The 18,032-nt window shown below is 44.2% G+C and overlaps 2 protein-coding genes across 30 annotated transcripts in view; one reads left to right on the forward strand and one right to left on the reverse strand.

Moving 5' to 3' along the window:
- Positions 1-18,032, reverse strand: part of SOD1 (superoxide dismutase 1) — a 1,049,346-nt gene that overhangs the window by 266,406 nt on the left and 764,908 nt on the right. The window contains exon 1 of one of the 25 annotated variants that reach the window (XM_050786076.1): positions 8,447-8,456. The exons of the other annotated variants lie outside the window; for them this stretch is intronic. The gene's annotated coding sequence lies outside the window, so the exon portion shown is untranslated. Of the gene's footprint in view, positions 1-8,446; positions 8,457-18,032 lie in introns of those variants that run through there. 25 annotated transcript variants of the gene reach the window in all.
- The window catches only part of TIAM1 (TIAM Rac1 associated GEF 1), a 1,375,699-nt gene that overhangs the window by 155,148 nt on the left and 1,202,519 nt on the right, over positions 1-18,032 (forward strand). The window lies entirely within an intron of this gene.

An 18,032-nucleotide genomic window follows, 5' to 3' on the forward strand; every position in this document is an offset into this window, starting at 1 on the left:
AAACTCCTGGGCTCAAACATTCCTCCTGCCTCGGCCTCCCAAAGTGCTGAGATTACAGCACTATGCCTGGCCTGTATCTGCAAGTTTTAAGGGCCAATATCAAAGTATTAGGATCTAGGAGGAAAAGGGAGCTGTTGGGTATTGGCAGAGCTCTGCAAAGTCATAAATGCCATGAGCGTTTTTTAAAACTTTTTATTTTGAAATAATTGTGGACTGACTTACAAGAAGTTGAAAAATAATAGAGAGATCCTGGGTACCCACCACCCAGCTTCCCCCAGTGGTGACATCTTCCTTAGCTATACTGCATTATCGAAACCAGGAAACTGAAATTGGCACAATACAAGTCACAGAACTGCAGACAATAGGTGGAAGTGGTGGCTCAAGTCTGTAATCCCAGCTACTCAGGAGGCTGAGGTAGGAGGACCACTTGAGTTAGGAGTTCCAGACCAGACTGGGCAATATAAAGAGACCCCATCTCTTCAAACAAACAAACAAACAAACAAAAAAGACCTTACTGGAATTTCACCAGCTTGGCATACACTTTTTTTCCTCCCCCGCTTTAAAATAGGACTTAGTGTAGAATTTGACCAGTGTTTTTTGATGAGGGACAGAACCTCTGAGTAAGACTGTAATAAATGTTTTACAGCATGGTTTTTTAGCATAGCTCCGTTTGCTAAAGTGTTACTACCATGGCAAACAGTTGAGTGGAATGTGAAGTCCAGCAGCTCAGTTACGGCGTAGAGACCAAGCAATTTGGTTATTTTCATTTATGGTCTTGAACTCTTTGGGGATATTATCTTCACTTTTTTGTTGCCTTTTCAGAGGGAGGATATTTTCTAAAGATAAAAGGATAATTCAAGGTCATCGTGTCATCTTAAGAGCTCGTGGAGGGAATGATAAACAAATGTTGTTTTTCCTGGAAAAGGTTGGGATTTCTATTAGTCAGATAAAAGGTATGGACTGATAGGACTTAAAGATCATGGATACAATTTCATGATAACTGTTAGAGTGGATTTCCTTTTATAATGACAGCCCTGCGTGAGTTGCGGCCAAGTGTCGCCTGCCTGGCTTGCCTTTGATTAATTGCTCCTGCCTCTGTGATCCCATCACGCTTTGCTGAGACTTCCAATTAGCCTCTGTCACTATCTGCCCTGGATTTGAGCTATTTGTGAGGGTGACTGTCTTCTCAGCTAGACTAGGAAGTCTTTGAGGGCAGGGACTGTCTAATTCATTTTTTGACTTTTCTCCTCCTCCTTTCTCCCAGTATCAAGCAAGATGCATCGAGCAGAAGGGATCTCTCTATTTTCTAGCCCCCAGCAATTTTTAGACTCTTCCTTATTCTAGCTTCACTTCTTTATGTATTTATCTGGGCATCTGTTTATATGTTATGTGTATTTGAAACCAGTAAGGCTGAATCCATACTAGATTATTTTGTAATTTTGAGCTATCATGAGTCAGACTGGCCTTGTTCTGTAGTGCTACCTGAATAGCAGAAAAACAACCTAAGAGCTTGGTAGATTTTCTTCAAAAAAAGCAGTGGGGAGTTGTTTTTGTTTTCTCTGTACTATGGATTTTTTTCTTAAAAAAGTATGTCATCGGCTGGGCGCGGTGGCTCATGCCTGTAATCCCAGCACTTTGGGAGGCTGAGTCAGGCAGATCATGAGGCCAAGAGATCAAGACCATCCTGGCTAATACAGTGAAACCGCGTCTCTACTAAAAATACAAAAAATTAGCCAGGTGTGGTGGCGGGCGCCTGTAGTCCCAGCTACTCAGGAGGCTGAGGCAGGAGAATCGCTTGAACCCGAGAGGCGGAGGTTGCAGTGACCCGAGATCGCACCACTGCACTCCAGCCTGGGTGACAGAGTGAGACTCTGTCTTAAAAAAAAAAAAAAAAAAGTATATAATCTTTATACTTAACTGTTAACCTTGGGATAATTCAAATTCTTCTGAGTCATGCTGCCTTTTGTGATTTGGCATTTCAGGGATGTTGGCAATGGTCTGTGATTATGAGCCCTGCACATCAGCCGTGGTGCTGTGAGCCCCTGTCTTCTTGGAGACGTACAGAAAGATACATTTTTTAGTCACTTTTTCTTTTTGAGACGCAGTCTAGCTCTGTCACCCAGGCTGGAGTGCAGTGGCACGATCTTAGTTCACTGCAAGCTCCGCCTCCTGGGTTCACGTCATTCTCCTGCCTCAGCCTCCCGAGTAGCTGGGACTACAGGTGCCCGCCACCACGCCCGGCTAATTTTTTTGTGTGTTTTTGGTAGAGACGGGGTTTCACTGTGTTAGCCAGGATGGTCTCGATCTCCTGACCTCGTGATCCCCCCGCCTTGGCCTCTCATAGTGCTGGGATTACAGGTGTGAGCCCAATCTTAATTCCAGATTTTTAAGTGAGAGTCTGTTTAGCCAATACCGAGTCATGTATTCACCTAGCTTCTGCTGGGATGCAAGGGTGCATGTGTGATGGGTGATCTCAGACTTGCCCAGGCGGGCTGTCCAAAAAGCGGGGTTGTTGGGAAGCAATGATTGACATGGCTGCCGTATCCCAATAAAGGAACAGTTTACTATTGTTTATATTCAGCTCTAGGCTACATTAGCAGGGCAGGGCCCATTTTTTCCTGCCTTGCGTTAGCTTCCAGCTTTTCCCAGTTAAAATTTCAGGTCTAGACAGTAGAATGAGGAAGAAGTACAGAAGTGCTGGGGTCTATCTGTAGCTGATGGAAGAGCTGGTTACTAATACTGACTAGGGACAGAGGTCATTGGATACATGACATCACCAATGAATATTTAGTTTAAAAAATACTTTCATTCATGCTTTTGGATTAAATTAGTGCATATGAATTTATCTTTTCATATGCACTTGTTTACTTTTTGAGTTCCTAACTTTGACTTAAAAAATGCAGACTCACCCTGCAGTGATTCCACTTTATTTCTTTATGTTATTTATGTATTTATTTATTTCGTGATGGAGTTTTGCTCTTGTTGCCCAGGCTGGAGTGCAAAGGCGCGATCTCGGCTCACCGCAACCTCTGCCTCCCGGGTTCAAGCGATTCTCCTGCCTTAGCCTCCTGAGTAGCTGGGATTACAGGAGCCTGCCACAATGCCTGGCTAATTTTTGTCTTTTTAGTAGAGACGGGGTTTCTCCATGTTGGTCAGGCTGGTCTTGAACTGCCGACCTCAGGTGATCCGCCCGCCTCGGCCTCCCAAAGTGCTGGGATTACAGGCATGACCCACTACGCCCAGCCGGGATTCCACTTTAAAAATCGTCAAGGACTTCTGATGTGTGTTGAAGTCATTGGATGACAGGAATACAGTAACCAAATGGTAAAGACAGAGAAGAGGACTGGGCAGGACTTAAAGGCTTCTATGCCCCCTTAACCAGCGGTGTCACTTTGGTAACGAAGTTCTTTGAATTTCAGTTTCTTAGCTGTAAAACAGGGTAGGTATAGTACCTGTCTCATAATGTCGTTGAGAGGATTCCATGAGCTGAAATCTACTCAAAGGCACTTTACTAGGCAGTTGGGATATAGGAGTGCACAAAATCCACAAAGATACTGCTCTCCCAGAGTGTATATTCCAGCATATGCTGCCACCGCTCTAATTTATAAATCAAAAAATATGGTGTCTGACCGGGCATGGTGGCTCATGCCTGCTGTCCCAGCACTTTGGGTAGCTGAGGCGGGCAGATCACCTGAGGTCAGGAGTTTGAGACCAGCTTGGCTAATGTGGTGAAATCCCATCTCTACTAAAAATACAAAAGTAATTTGCTGGGCATGGTGGCAAGTGCCTGTAGTCCTAGCTACTCAGGAGGCTGAGGTAGGAGAATTGCTTGAACCCAGGGAGTGGAGCTTGCAGTGAGCGAAGATCACGCCACTGCACTCCAGCCCAGGTTTCAGAGGGAGACTCTGTCTCAAAAAAAGAAAAGATAAACAAAAAAAAGAAAGAGTGATGTCCTTATATTTCGCCTTTTATTTCCTTCCAATTCTTTAAAATTTTAGTTTAGCTTTTTTTATTGGTTTGTGATTTTTTTTTTGTTTTGTTTTTTTGTTTTTTGTTTTTTTTTTTTTTGGTAGATAGGACCATATATAGCTGACAGTCAGGCTTCTCTGACTTAGCAAAATCAGGATGTGTGAGTGAGTGTATGTGTGTGCCTTAGAAATCAATGAAAGTGTCAACATTCTTTGAAAAAGGTCTGTTTTCCAAGGCAAACGTGAAGTTAGCTTTATTTGAGTTAGGGGAATAAAGAACACTTGTGAGAGACATTTATGAGCTGAAATATTGGCTTTGAAGATCCAGGGAAAGGCGTGCCTGTTTGTGCAGGGGGCCACTCATTTCGCTTGTATCAACTCAAAGTAAAAAATCTTCATGGGTTTTAATAATCCTAAATGTCATATTGAATTTAAGCTTGGAAACTTTCAGATAACACCTCTTTGTAACAGCTATGGTTTACTCATCTCTTGGGCTATAACATAGATCTCAAGATACAAATCATCCATTTTAAAAACGTTCACATTTTGCAACGTTTGCTGTGAGCAATAGAAACTTTCGGGGCAAGCTCTCTTAGATGAAGGAAGCATTTCCCCCCACGGTGGATGCATACAATTCATCTGTTAGCTAGAAGAAGCAATTTCCTTTCTTTGCCTTGGGATTTAAAGCAATAATATATTGTATATAATTATTTAATTTAGTTGACCTAAACGTTAATTTATTATTTTTAAAACTTTAATAGATTGTAATATATCTTAAATCAAAATCAGTTTAAAATGGCACGAAGTATTTAAGGATACTCTGGTATAAGTTTTAAAGAGAGAACTTATCCAAGCCAATATTAAAAAAAAATAATTTCCTTGCTTTATAGACAAATTTTAGTATATCTCAGGGGGCATTAATGTTATATCTAAAATGTCAAAGTAAGATTTATAATAATAGAAATTTATTATTCTTTATTATACATAGTATAAATGAGTAAAGCAACCAATTCTGCCTTGTGGAATTAATTTTGGCTTTGCTGTTTCTTTTTAGTTTCTGGAAAACGCTAATTTTATTTTATTTTATTTATCTATTTATTTTGTATTTTTAGTAGAGATGGGGTTTCTCCACGTTGGCTAAGCTGGTCTTGAACTTCTGGCCTCAAGTGAGCTGCCAGCCTTGGCCTCCCAAAGTGCTGGGATTACAGGCGTGAGCCACCGGGCCCATCCCAAAGTCTATTTTTAATTGTTTGAGAAGAGACAGAGCCTGGGTGATAAGAGATGCTGACGTTTACATTTCTCTTTCTTCTTCAGTTTCACAAGATAAATGATCAACTCTGTATTCTCATATCACACTAAATAGTTCTCCATATCTGCCCAGGCACAAACTGAAGCCTGCTTAGATATTTATCAGAGTGGCTAATGCCCTTGGTATTGTAATTGGTTATAATTTTTCTCCTCTACTGAGGGAGCACACAGAATTTTCCTGCCTGGGAACTGTGTACTGTGCTATGAGGATGGCAGAGTTCTGCCTGAAGTGGGAATTTTGCAACGATAGCACAGCCACCATTTCTTTATGCGCTTGATCAGGTGTTTAGATAATTTGAAGTGTGATGGGAGAATAGAAAAGATGTGGGCTACGTCCCAAGGCTATTTTTCATTTTTAGTGGAGTAAAGTTTTTAGTGGAGTAAAGTTTAGTTTACTCCACTAAACTAAAGTTTTTAGTGGAGTAAAATTTTTCATTTTTTGTGGTTTATTTAAGAAAAAAATTTTGACATTTTCTTCAGTAACACAAACCATTACCACTGTGTGGGAAAACTGACCAGGTCTCCCCCAGGCCCAGTTCATCCATAGTTCTTCATTCAGAAGGATGGCATAAAAAGACAGATTGTTTTACAATTTTCCACGCCTTTCTGAGAACAGGTGCTTCCTTTGTGAATTCGTTAGTGAATTTATGTGGTCATTTCAACCTAGTTTCAACTCTGGTTCTAAAGAACAAAGCCTTTTTTTTTTTTTTTTTTTTTTGCCCTGAAGATTGACATTTGCTTGCAGAGATTAGGCACTTCCTGTGCCCCTGGGTCCCATTCTGCTGGTGCAGAGGGGAGGTTGGGAGGGGGTTGTAGAGGGGAGGTCAAAGGGAAGCCAACACATTGGTCCATGTTCATCCCATGGCAGTCGGAGGTGCTTGGAGTCTGTGCAAATCTACACAGGGGCAGGCTGAAGCTTGCTTAGAAGTTTATCAGGTATTCCATGGTTCATCCATTCTACAAGGTAACAGGGAAGAATTCTGCAGTTCCTTTGTTCCTGTAAATGGTTAGTGTGAGACCTGTTGCCTCTGCCCCTTCTCATTTTCCCGTTTTCCATGTCTTTCCTTCTGCCCTGGCAGAAGGCAGCCCGGCATCTTCACATTCTGACTTCTGGAATGGAATGAAAGGGTTTCTTTCTGTATAGAGAGGTTTGTTTGACACAGAGCTGCCTTTGACTGGGAAGACTCCCCCTAACAGATTTGGATCATAACGCGTTGGCACCAAGCCAGGAAGGGTGGCCATAAATTGTAATTTGAATGAGGTTTCACCAACTCTTTGTCCTGTTATCTCATTTCTGGTGCGGGGATATTGGGAAACTTAAACCAAGAGCTGATTTGGTCAATGTGATTGTCATTATTTAAATTAGAAATGTTCATTTTGGGTGGCAGGTATCAAGATGTTTGTATATTGGTTTCTACTTTGTGAGTTTTTTTCCAAAGGAATTAAAATGGGAGGAAAAGAGGAGGAGAGAAGGAAGAGAGGAAGGAAGCTATTTGAAACATGGACCCTTAGCAGAGCTTTTGGATGCAAAAAGATCTGTATGGGAATTTGGCACTTGCTGTATGTGTGACTTTGGCCAACTTCTCTGCCTCAGTTTTTGCTGTTTATAAAATGACACTTATAAATGGGGCATGATGGTTCTTTGTTAAGAGATCATACCTCTTCAGAGCCAAACATAGTGCTTAGTATATAAAAGATACCTCGAAAATCTCAATTCCCTTTCATTACCTCTTTGATGTTGCATCTGAAGATCTGCAGCTAAACTGAACGCAGACCTTATCACTTCTAGGCTGGTCTGAATATAGGTCTTGCTAGAATGTTGTTCACTTAAATACAATGATACCACAGCGATCCCAGGTCCTTTTGCTTTGGTTTCTTTCCACCAGCCTGGAGTGCAGTGGTGCCATGTCAGCTCACTGCAACCTCCACCCCAGGTTCAAGTGATTCTCCTGTCTCAGCCTCCTGAGTAGCTGGGATTACAGGCGTCTGCCATCAGGCCCAGCTAATTTTTGTATTTTTAGTAGAGGCGGGATTTCACCATGTTGACCAGGCTGTTCTCGAGCTCCTGACTTCAAGTGATCCACCCACCTTGGCCGCCCAAAGCGCTGGGATTACAGGCGTAAGCCACTGCACCTGGCCCAATATTTAGTTTTATATTAATATTATTAAATATAATATGTGATTGTTATAATTGCTAATGTAATTAATATTATATAATATTTTATATTATATCATATTAAACATTATATATATATATATATATTTTTTTTTTTTGTATTTATTGAGGACCAACTGAGAGCCAGACAGTGTTTCGGGAGCTACAGTGGGGCAGGTAGGAGAATAGACATGGAGAGGGTGGTGGGTGTCTGTTTTAGACAGGGTGGTCTGGGGATCTTTCTCCCAGGAGGTGTGATCCTGAGATCTGCATGGAGGGAGAGACCCCATGGAAATCCAGAGAAAGAACGTTCCAGGCAGAGGGACCTGCGAATGCGTTGAAGATTGGCAGGAGGCATGTGTGGGAAAGGCAGGAATGGGGCAGGCACGGAGGTCACAGCCCAAGTCACCTGCAAGAACGAGGTTCTTGTGTGGATTTTGCGCAGTAGGAATCGGCATAAGTTGAACCACAAAACAAGCCCCTGTACTCTTAAGAGACTTTGTTAGATGTGTTTTGCAGAGAAGATGGAAAATAATAGTGTATCTGTTACTTTGATTACAATTCCCATCATATAATAATTAACTGCCAGCTGTAATTATAGGACTTCCTCTAATTTAGTTTAGCACTCTGGGGACCTCCATTAGCTTATATCCCAATCAATGTCACAGCCATTACGGAGGAAAAAAGCCATGTTCCTGTTGAATTTTAAATCTAGAGGGAGAATGATGCACCCATTTGCTAGACATGCCTTATTTTGTTTTCGCTCCTTATTTTCTTTCTGTTCTGGCCCTCCCTGCTGGCCTGCTGTTTCAGGCATGTACATGTTGTTTCCTAATTAGGATAGATTTTTCACAGATAGCTGTTCATGAATTCCATGCATCTCACGTCCTTTTAGTAACCTCCCCAATTTATAAAGCAAAAATTTTCACCTGACAGCCAGGGGGAACGCATGTGTTCCCTCCCCAAGATAGATGTTTTAGTCAATATTTATTCTCTTGTCTAGCACCTTTTACTACCCCCATGCCCTCTGTGTAAGTTCATTTATGTGGAGAAGTGTAACACAATCTGCTTTCTCAGTTGGAGAGAACAATACATTCTCTTGTGGTAGAAAATGCAAGGTTGGCCCTCCTCTTCACCTCTGTGGCGTATCTGGTGATTGGCTGTGTTTGGATGACCTCGGCCTCCGAGGGCCCCTCTTGTCCAATTTTCTCTGCTGCTCTGGTGGCAAAAGCTGTCCTTACTGTCACATGGCTGCAGCGGCACCGTGTCCCCAGTGGACTGCTTCTCTCTGGAGGCAAGCAGTGATCTGTGTATGGGGCCATTTGTCACTTCTCTAGAAGTAGCTCCCTGAGACATAGTGACATCTCCAGAGAGCTCTACTTACTAGTTTTGTTCTCCTCCACCTCTTCTTTTTTTTTTTTTTTTGAGACAGAGTCTCACTCTGTTGCCCAGGCTGGAGTGCAGTGGCGCAATCTCAGCTCACTGCAACCTCTGCCTCCTGGGCTCAAGCAATTCTGGTGCCACAGCCACAGAGTAGCTGGGACTATAGGCACGCACCACCATGTCTGGCTAATGTTTGTATTTTTGGTAGATACGGGGGTTTCACTGTGTTGTCGAGGCTGTTCTTGAACTTCTGACCTCAAATGACCTTGGCCTCCCAAAGTGCTGGGATTACAGGTGTGAACCATCATGCCCGGCCCCACTTACTAGTTCGTGGGTAGCAACTAGAATCGCTTCATACCATGGAAGAAGAAAGCAAGGCTGTGGGCAAGGAGGTGGAGAGAATGGTTGCCCACTGCTGTCAGGCAAGTGGCCATAAACATGAGCCCTGTGTGTTTGCTCTGGCTCCTCTGGCAGTGTGTGTGTGTGTGTGTGTGTGTGTGTGTGTGTGTGTGTGAGAGAGAGAGAGAGAGAGAGAGAGAGAGAGAATGAGTAGATTTTCATTTTTAGAGCAGTTTTAGGTGGCCAGCCAAATTGGGTCGAAAGCACAGAGAGTTCCCATACACCCCTTCCTCCCTCACTCCCGGTCCACCTCCCACACCATAACATCCTGCCCCAGACTGGTGCATTTTTTACAAACAGCAAACCAATGTTCAACTGTCATCACCACCCAGAGTTCATAGTTTACACTGGGCTTCACTCTTGCTGTTGTACCTTCTGTGCAGTTGGACAAATGTATAATGACGTGTGTTCACCACATAGTATCCCACAAAATTGGTTTCACTGCTCTAAAAATCTTTTGTGCTCTGCCTGTTCATCCCTCCTTTCCCCCACCCCTGGCAACCACTGCTCTTGTTACTGTCTCTATCGTTTTACCTTTTCCAGGATGTCATGTAGTTAGAGTCGTACAGTGTGTAGCTTTTTCAGATGGGCCTCTTTCACTTAGTAATATGTATCCAGGGTTCTTCCATATTTTTCTGTGGCTTGCTAGCTCATTTTTTCTTAGTGCCAGATAATATTCCTTTGTGTGATATACCATTGATTATCCCTTCACCTACTGAAGGACATTGTGGCTGCTTCTGAGTTTTAGCAATTATGAATAAAATTGCTATAAGCATTCACATGCGGGTTTTTGTATACACACAATATAAATATAAATGTATATTTACATAATATATAAATGAGTTTTATTTGTTTCTGATTATGAAAAAACATGTGCTTTATTATATAACATTTGGAAAATATTAAAAAAGAAGAAAATCTTTAAGAATCAGTATGAGTCTATTTATTAATTTAATGTAATAAGGTACATGAAATCGGAACTCTCCTGGAAATGCAGGCCATATGGTTATTATATAGTGTAACAGTCAGTGGTAAGGTCAGGAAAGACTTAGGGCGTTCCAAGTGCTGGTTCTGTTTCTATGAAAACCACTTCTTAAGTGACGTTTTATGATACTCCACATTCAAACAAACACTCTCAGCTTTAGAAAATGGCTAAGTTAAAAGTCCTCACAAACAAATGAAGTCCAAGGAGGTACTGAAATTCTTCTCTTAAAAAAATTCAGATATACTTTAGCCATGGTTCTCAGTGGTGGTGGAGGGGATTCCCGACATTCATGTGGAATCCAGCAGTTAGGACACACACAGGTTTTATAAGGCACAATATGACTGCATTCACCTCTGGGAGCCTTCGTGTCTCTTGGGCATGTTCTGGGTGCAGAGGTAGAGGATGCTGCTGGGGAGGACAGGGTGGTGTTGAGCTCATGGAATAGTAATGGCTCAAAAGCAGCCTCAGAAGTGGACGTCAGTGGACAGCCTGTTGCATTTCATTTTTCATTTTTTTTTTTTTTTTTTTGAGACGGAGTCTCGCTCTGCCGCCCAGGCTGGAGTGCAGTGGCCGGATCTCAGCTCACTGCAAGCTCCGCCTCCTGGGTTCACGCCATTCTCCTGCCTCAGCCTCCCGAGTAGTTGGGACTACAGGCGCCCGCCACTGCGCCCGGCTAGTTTTTTGTATTTTTTAGTAGAGACGGGGTTTCACCGTGTTAGCCAGGATGGTCTCGATCTCCTGACCTCGTGATCCGCCCGTCTCGGCCTCCCAAAGTGCTGGGATTACAGGCTTGAGCCACCGCGCCCGGCTCATTTTTCATTTTTAAGAATTCTGGCAAAGTACTGTGTTAATCCATTTTTCAACGCTATAAAGCAATACCTGAGGCTCGGTAATTTATAAAGAGAGGGCCGGGCACAGTAGCTCATGCCTGTAATCCCAGCACTTTGGGAGGCCAAAGCAGGCGAATCACTTGAGGTCAGGAGTTTGAGACCAGCCTGGCCAACATGGTGATAGCCTGTCCTAAGTAAAAATACAAAAATTAGCCAGACATTGTGGCGGGCACCTGTAGACCCAGCTACTCGGGAGGCTGAGGCAGGAGACTCTCTTGAGCCCAAGAGGTGCAAGTTTCCGTGAGCTGAGATCGTACCACTACACTATAGCCGGGTGACAGAGTGAGACTCAGTCTCAAAAAAAAAAAAAAAACCAGAAGAGAGGTTTATTTGACTCATGGTTCTGTATAAGCAAGGCACCAGTATCTGCCTGGCTTCTGTGAGGCCGCAAGAAGCTTTTACTCATGGCAGAAGATGAAGGGGGAGCAAGCATGTCACATGGTGAGAAAGAACAAGAGAGAGTGTAGGAGGTGCCAGTCTCTCTTAAACAACCCACTCGTGCTTGAACTAATAGAGCAAGAACTCACTCATGACTGCAAGCGTGGCACCAAGCCATTCATGAGGGATCTGCCCCCATGACCAGAACGCCTGCTACCAGGTCCCACCTCCAATATTGGAGGTCACATTTCAATATGGGATTTGGAGGAGACAAATGTCTACACTATATCAGGTATTGAAGATCATTTTCAGCACTTTTTTTTTTTTTTTTGGAGACAGAGTTTCACTCTTGTTGCCCAGGCTGGAGTGCAGTGGTGCCATCTCAGCTCACCATAACCTTCACCTCCCGGGTTCAAGCAATTCTCCTGCCTCAGCCTCCTGAGTAGCCGGGATTACAGGCGCCTGCCACCACGCCTGGCTAATTTTGTAATTTTTACTAGAGACGGGGTTTCACCATGTTGGTCAGGCTGGTCTCAAACTCCCGACCTCAGGTGATCCGCCTGCCTTAGCCTCCCAGAGTGCTGGGATTACAGGTGTGAGCCGCTGCACCCAGCCTCATTTTCAGCTTTTTAGCAAGGCAGACAATACCAAATCAACCTAAAAATAACATCTTTTCATGGCTTCTGAGAATGAGAGTACAGATGCTCATCAGTTTACAATGAGGCTACGACTCAGGAAACCCATTGTAAGTTGAAAATACCTTAAGGTGAAAATACATTTAATACACTTAATTTACCGAACATCCTAGCTTAGCCTAGCCTACCTTAAATGTGCTCAAACGCTTACATTAGCCTACAGTTAGGCAGAATTATCTAACACAAAGCCTGTTTTATAACAAAGTGTTGAGTATCTCATGTAATGTATTAAGTACTGTACTGAAAGTGAAAAACAGCATGGGTGTATGGGTACTTAAAGTATGATTTCTGCTGAATGCTTATTGCTTTTGTGCCATTGTAAAGTCAAAAACTGTAAGTCGAACCTTCCTAAATCAGGTACTCTTTTTATATATCTAGCAGCTTTTAATTAAAAAAAAAAAAAAAGACATTCATGATCTCTTTTTGGTGGAAGAAAGCAGGCCTATGGGCAAGAATACAAATGAAGGCGCATATAACCTTTGTCTGGATATATAAAAGTTGTTGTAAGTCAAGCTAACAAATTGTAAAATAAAATGTATTCTCCTACCTTGACAAGTAGACTTTCCATTGTTCGTTTATTTATTTATTTGTTGTTGTTTTAGACAGAGTGTTGCTCTATCACCCAGGCTGGAGTGCTGTGGTGCAGTCTTAGCTCACTGCAACCTCCACCTCCTGGATTCAAGCGATTCTTCTACCTCAGCCTCTTGAGTAGCTGGGATTATAGGCGCCTGCCACCATGCCCAGCTAATTTTTGTATTTTTAGTAGAGCCACGGTTTTGCCATGTTGGCCAGGCTGGTCTCGAACTCCTGACCTCAGGTGATCCACCTACCTCGGCCTCGCAAAGTGCTAGGATTACAGGGGTGAGCCACTGTGCCCGGCCTAGACTTTGTTTTTTTTGTTGTTGTTGTTGAGATGGAGTCTCGCTCTGTCCCCCAGGCTGGAGTGCAGTGGGGCGATCTTGGCTTACTGCAAGCTCCGCCTCCCGGGTTTATGCCATTCTCCTGCCTCAGCCTCCCGAGTAGCTGGGACCACAGGCGCCCACCACAGTGCCCGGCTAATTTTTTGTATTTTTTTAGTAGAGACGGGGTTTCACCGTGGTCTCGATCTCCTGACCTTGTGATCCGCCCGCCTCAGCCTCCCAAAGTGCTAGGATTACAGGGGTGAGCCACCGTGCCCAGCTAGACTTTCATAATGACTTGGAAAGCTAGATTCAGAGTTATAATGGTCAGACTCCTTAGAATACCATGTGGGATCGTAAGGTAGGGGAAAGCCGGCCCCAGCCATGACCCTTCCTTATCCTTCCATCCCTGGCTCCATCTTGGACCATGAAAGGTTTTGTGGACACAACAGCGTATACAAAGAAGCCTCCTCTAAGATCCCCACCAAGAGCTGCCCTTGGGCCTATGAGTGCACATGTAGTATCGTCCACTACCTTGGGAGGTCAGAACTAAGAAAGAGCCCCTAGAGGGCCTGGATGTGGACATTGGGTCCAAGGTGCCCTGGTATCTTCTAGAAAGGTATCTGCTTGTCTGCCCGGGAATCCTTGCCCCTTTAAGAAGGGGCGTGGCTGGTAGAAGGCCAGACAAGTCCCTTTGATGTGAGTGCCCAGGTCTGACTAGGAATCTTTGGATGCTAGTCTGGTTTTGATCCTGGAAAAGCTAGTCATCACTTTCAGCATGAAGAAAGGAGAACGAGAAGCCTCCATTTGGAATGTATTAGAATTCAGCAGCATGCAATTAAAAAGTTGTTTTTAATGGGTGACCATCAGTGTTTCCTGGCATAGGTTCATTTAAAAAGCTCTGGGCTTGATCAAATGGCAAAATATACAATATATTTATACAAGGTGGTTTGTTTTTGTTTTCAGACTTTACTTTTCAAGAACCATAATGAAGTTTTGATTAAAAACTGTCAGTCTTTGGTCCCATGGATCATGGCTGTCTTCTGGGCTGATACGATGTTTCACCTCCTGGAATCTTGTCTGGTGGCCTTCTTCCTGCTCGAAACATCTGTGATTGCACAGGTGCTCCTGCATTATTACTTCTTACTTCTAAGGGGATGCTGATGAGAAGAGCTAATGTAATTTCAATACATAGGAAAAGGCAAAGCCAAGATCAAGTTTAAATTGGAAGATACTATCTTTTTTTTTTTTTTTTTTTTTTTTGAGACAGAGTCTCGCTTAGTTGCCCAGGCTGGAGTGCAATGGCGCGATCTCGGCTCACTGCAAGCTCCGCCTCCCGGGTTCACGCCATTCTCCTGCCTCAGCCTCCCGAGTAGCTGGGACTACAGGCGCCCGCCGCCTCGCCCGGCTAATTTTTTGCATTTTTAGTAGAGACGGGGTTTCACCATGTTAGCCAGGATGGTCTCGATCTCCTGACCTCGTGATCCGCCCGCCTCGGCCTCCCAAAGTGCTGGGATTACAGGCGTGAGCCACCGCGCCCGGCGGAAGATACTATCTTAAAGGGTACGATAGTGAAGTGAACGTGTATACTGGCAAATCACTTGTCATTTTTGATAACAGTAATACAGAAGTTTTACAACTTGTCCATTAGTGAGATTCTCAAATTGCTTTAGAGAATAGAGAAAAACAAGCAAGTTGGAGTCCTGAGGTTCTGTTCTTCCGGTGATTGAAGAGAATTTAAATAATACCTTGTTTTTACATCATTAATTATTTAATCAAAACTGAAAACATTATGCCCATAATACTGCATCCACAAAGTGGGTACTGAGGAATGAATGAATATAAATTCTCCAAACATCTCTCATTTCTCATTCTTGCTTAAGAAAGTATTTGTGCTTTCTAAAAAATTCCTCTGATAGATTTTTTAAAAGTATATCTTTAAAATGAGGAATCCATACTGAAAAGTGATATGTTCCAAGGCTTCTTCCCACCACTGGAAATATTCCTGATTACTGAATGTAATGAAATAAATTTGTCATGTTGGACATAATGTGTGGTGGAGTGCAGAATGAAGAGCCCAAAACTCCGGAGTGGAGGCTTGAGTTTATAGTTATAAATATGTACTTTAGGAATTGATTTATATAGAAAAATACCAGGGCTAAGATAGATAAATTGAAGCTTGTTCTCACTAAGTAGTTTAGACAGTTCATCAAATATTGGTTAAAATCTTTCTCTCTCTGGAGATCGAAAATAAGAGATTAAATGGCAGTGTCCCATGCATGGGACTCTGATTGTCTCGCTGACCAGTCTGTTCATATGAATATAAATGTAGTTGGGCAGCCTGTGTGTGCCTGGTGTGTAGCACGTGGCTCAGCAACTCAGCCGACCACTGCCTTGTTTCGTTACTTAGGCTAAGAATAGACTTTATGGTTTTAAATGGTTGGGGAGCCTGGGGGCGGTGGCTTACGCCTGTAATCCTAGCATTTTGGGAGGCTGAGGCAGGCAGATCACCTGGGGTCAGGAGTTCCAGACCAGCCTGGCCCACATGGCAAAACGCTGTCTCTATTAAAAATACTAAAATTAGCTGGGTGTGGTGGAAGGCACCTGTAATCCCAGCTACTCGGGAGACTGAGGCAGGAGAATTGCTTGGACCCGGGAGGCGGAGGTTGCAGTGAGCTGAGATCACGCCACTGCACTCCAGCCTGGGTGACAGAGAGAGCCTCCGTCTCAATAAAATAAAATAAAAATAATAAAAAAAAAGGTTGGGGAAAATATCCTAAGAAGAATAATGCTTTGTGATATGGGAAAGTTATATGAAATTCAAATGTCAGCATCCATGAGTAAAATTTTATTGGAATGTAGCCACACCCATTCTTGTACGTATTGCCCGTGGCTCGTTTCATGCTCCAGTGGTGGAGTTGAGTGCTTGTGACACAGACCTTATGGCCAGGAAGGCCTAAAATGTTTACCATCTGGCCCTTTGCAGAGAAAGTTTTCTGAACCCTGGCTTAGCAGAGTCAGTGCTTGTTGCTGCTGGCAGCCTGTGGTCCCCCCTCTTTTCCCCTTGTCTTCTTGCTTTTACCTTAAATTTGTGTTGAATTTTAGTGATAGGTAACGCTTCTGTTGAGTGCTTACTATTTTTAATTTATTCAATTCTCATATGAACTCTGTGATGTAGATTCAATTATTATCCCCATTTTACAGGTGAAGAAATTGAGGCATAAAAACATAAGCAGCAGGGCTTAACGTCTAGCCTCCTGGCTCCCTCCACTTTCCCCGTTTTTATTTTTATTTTTTATTAAGAGACAAGGTTTTGCTCAGTCACCCAGGCTGGAATGCAGTGGCATTATCATAGCCTCCAAGTCCTCGGCTCAAATGATCCTCCTGCCTCAGCCTTTTGAGTAGCTGGGACTGTAGGTGTGCATCACCATGCTTGGCTTTTATTTTATTTTAATTTTTTTGTAGAGATGGGGTGTTGCTCTATTGCCCAGACTGGTCTTGAACTCCTGGTCTCAAGTGATCTTCCTGCCTCAAAAAGTGTTGGGATTATAGGCGTGAGCCACCATGCCCGGCTCTGCACTTTCTCTTGACCACCCTGTCCCCTGTGTCTTGGAGATCAACTTCTGGCATTTGTACCCTTCTTTATCAGATTCACCGTATTCCCATAAGAGGTGTATGTGTACGTGTGTGTGTGTGTGTGTGTGTGTGTGTGTGTGTGTGTATTAGGGTCTTCTTGCATTGGATAAAGAAATACCCAAGACTGGGTAATTTATAAAGAAAAGGGCTTTAATTGGCTCGTCATTTTGCAGACCGTACAAGTAGCTTTTGCTGGCATCTGCTAGGCTTCTAGGGAGGCCTCAGGAAATCTATAATCATGGTGGAGAGTGAAGGGGGAACAGGCATGTCACATGGTGAAAGCCTGAGCAAGAGAGGGAGAGAAGGTGCCACACACTTTTAAACAACCAGATCTCATGAGAACTCACCATTCACAGAAGTCGTGCTCGGGCAGCCTGTATGTTCGCAGCAGGCACCAGGCTCCAGGCCCCCTCATTAGGGCCACTGGGAAGAGGTGACTTCACTCTATACACCTGGCCCTGGGGAAGGTGCACCTGGGAGAGACCCACACACTGCTGCTGCCGGCTTCCCTCCAGGTCCACCTCCTCCCCCAGTGACGCTCACCATGGGCCACCACGCATGGCTACCTGGCACCAACTCACTGAGCCACCCACCACTGGGGCTGGCACCCTGCGCCTTGGACCAGTGTCTGCAGCTGTGGAGAGAAGTCCCTGGTCTTCCCCTTCATCCTCGCTGCCTGCCTCCACGGGACAAGGACCGATTCTGACACAGGTTCCTCTTTTCCCCTTCCCGACATCGTCGGAAGACGGCGTCCCTGCACACCATCCATATACAGACCCTCCTTGAAAAAAGACAGAGGCCAGGCTCGGTGGCTCATGCTGTAATCCCAGCACTTGGGGAGGCCGAGGTGGGCGGATCATTTCAGGTCAAGAGTTAGAAACCAGCCTGCCCAACATGGAGAAACCCTGTCTCTGCTAAGAATATAAAAATTATCCGGGCGGGGTGGTGGGCGCCTGTAGTCCCAGCCAGTCAGGAGGCTGAGGCAGGAGAATTGGTTGAACCCGGGAGGCAGATCTTTCAGTGAGTTGAGATGGTGCCCCTGCACTCTAACCTGGGTGACAAGAGGGAAACCCTGTCTCAACCACCCCCCGCACCAAAAAAAGAATAAATTTCTACAAGCGCCCTGTACTGAGCTTCAGTCTGCTCTCAGGGTGGGACGGGGTTTCCTCACATCTCTGGGAGAAGAGAAGGCTGTGGCCACCTGGGGGGCCCAGGGTGGTGGGTCTGGCATGTGGTGACACAGCTAAGAGAGCAGGTACCGGAAGTTCTAAGAGGTGCTTAGACAAGAGCTGGTGCCGGGCCACAGGTGCCCAGCCCAGCGGGGCCATTCCACAGC

Source organism: Macaca thibetana, chromosome 3 (genome assembly GCF_024542745.1).
Source record: "Macaca thibetana thibetana isolate TM-01 chromosome 3, ASM2454274v1, whole genome shotgun sequence".
Lineage (NCBI taxonomy): Eukaryota > Metazoa > Chordata > Mammalia > Primates > Cercopithecidae > Macaca > Macaca thibetana.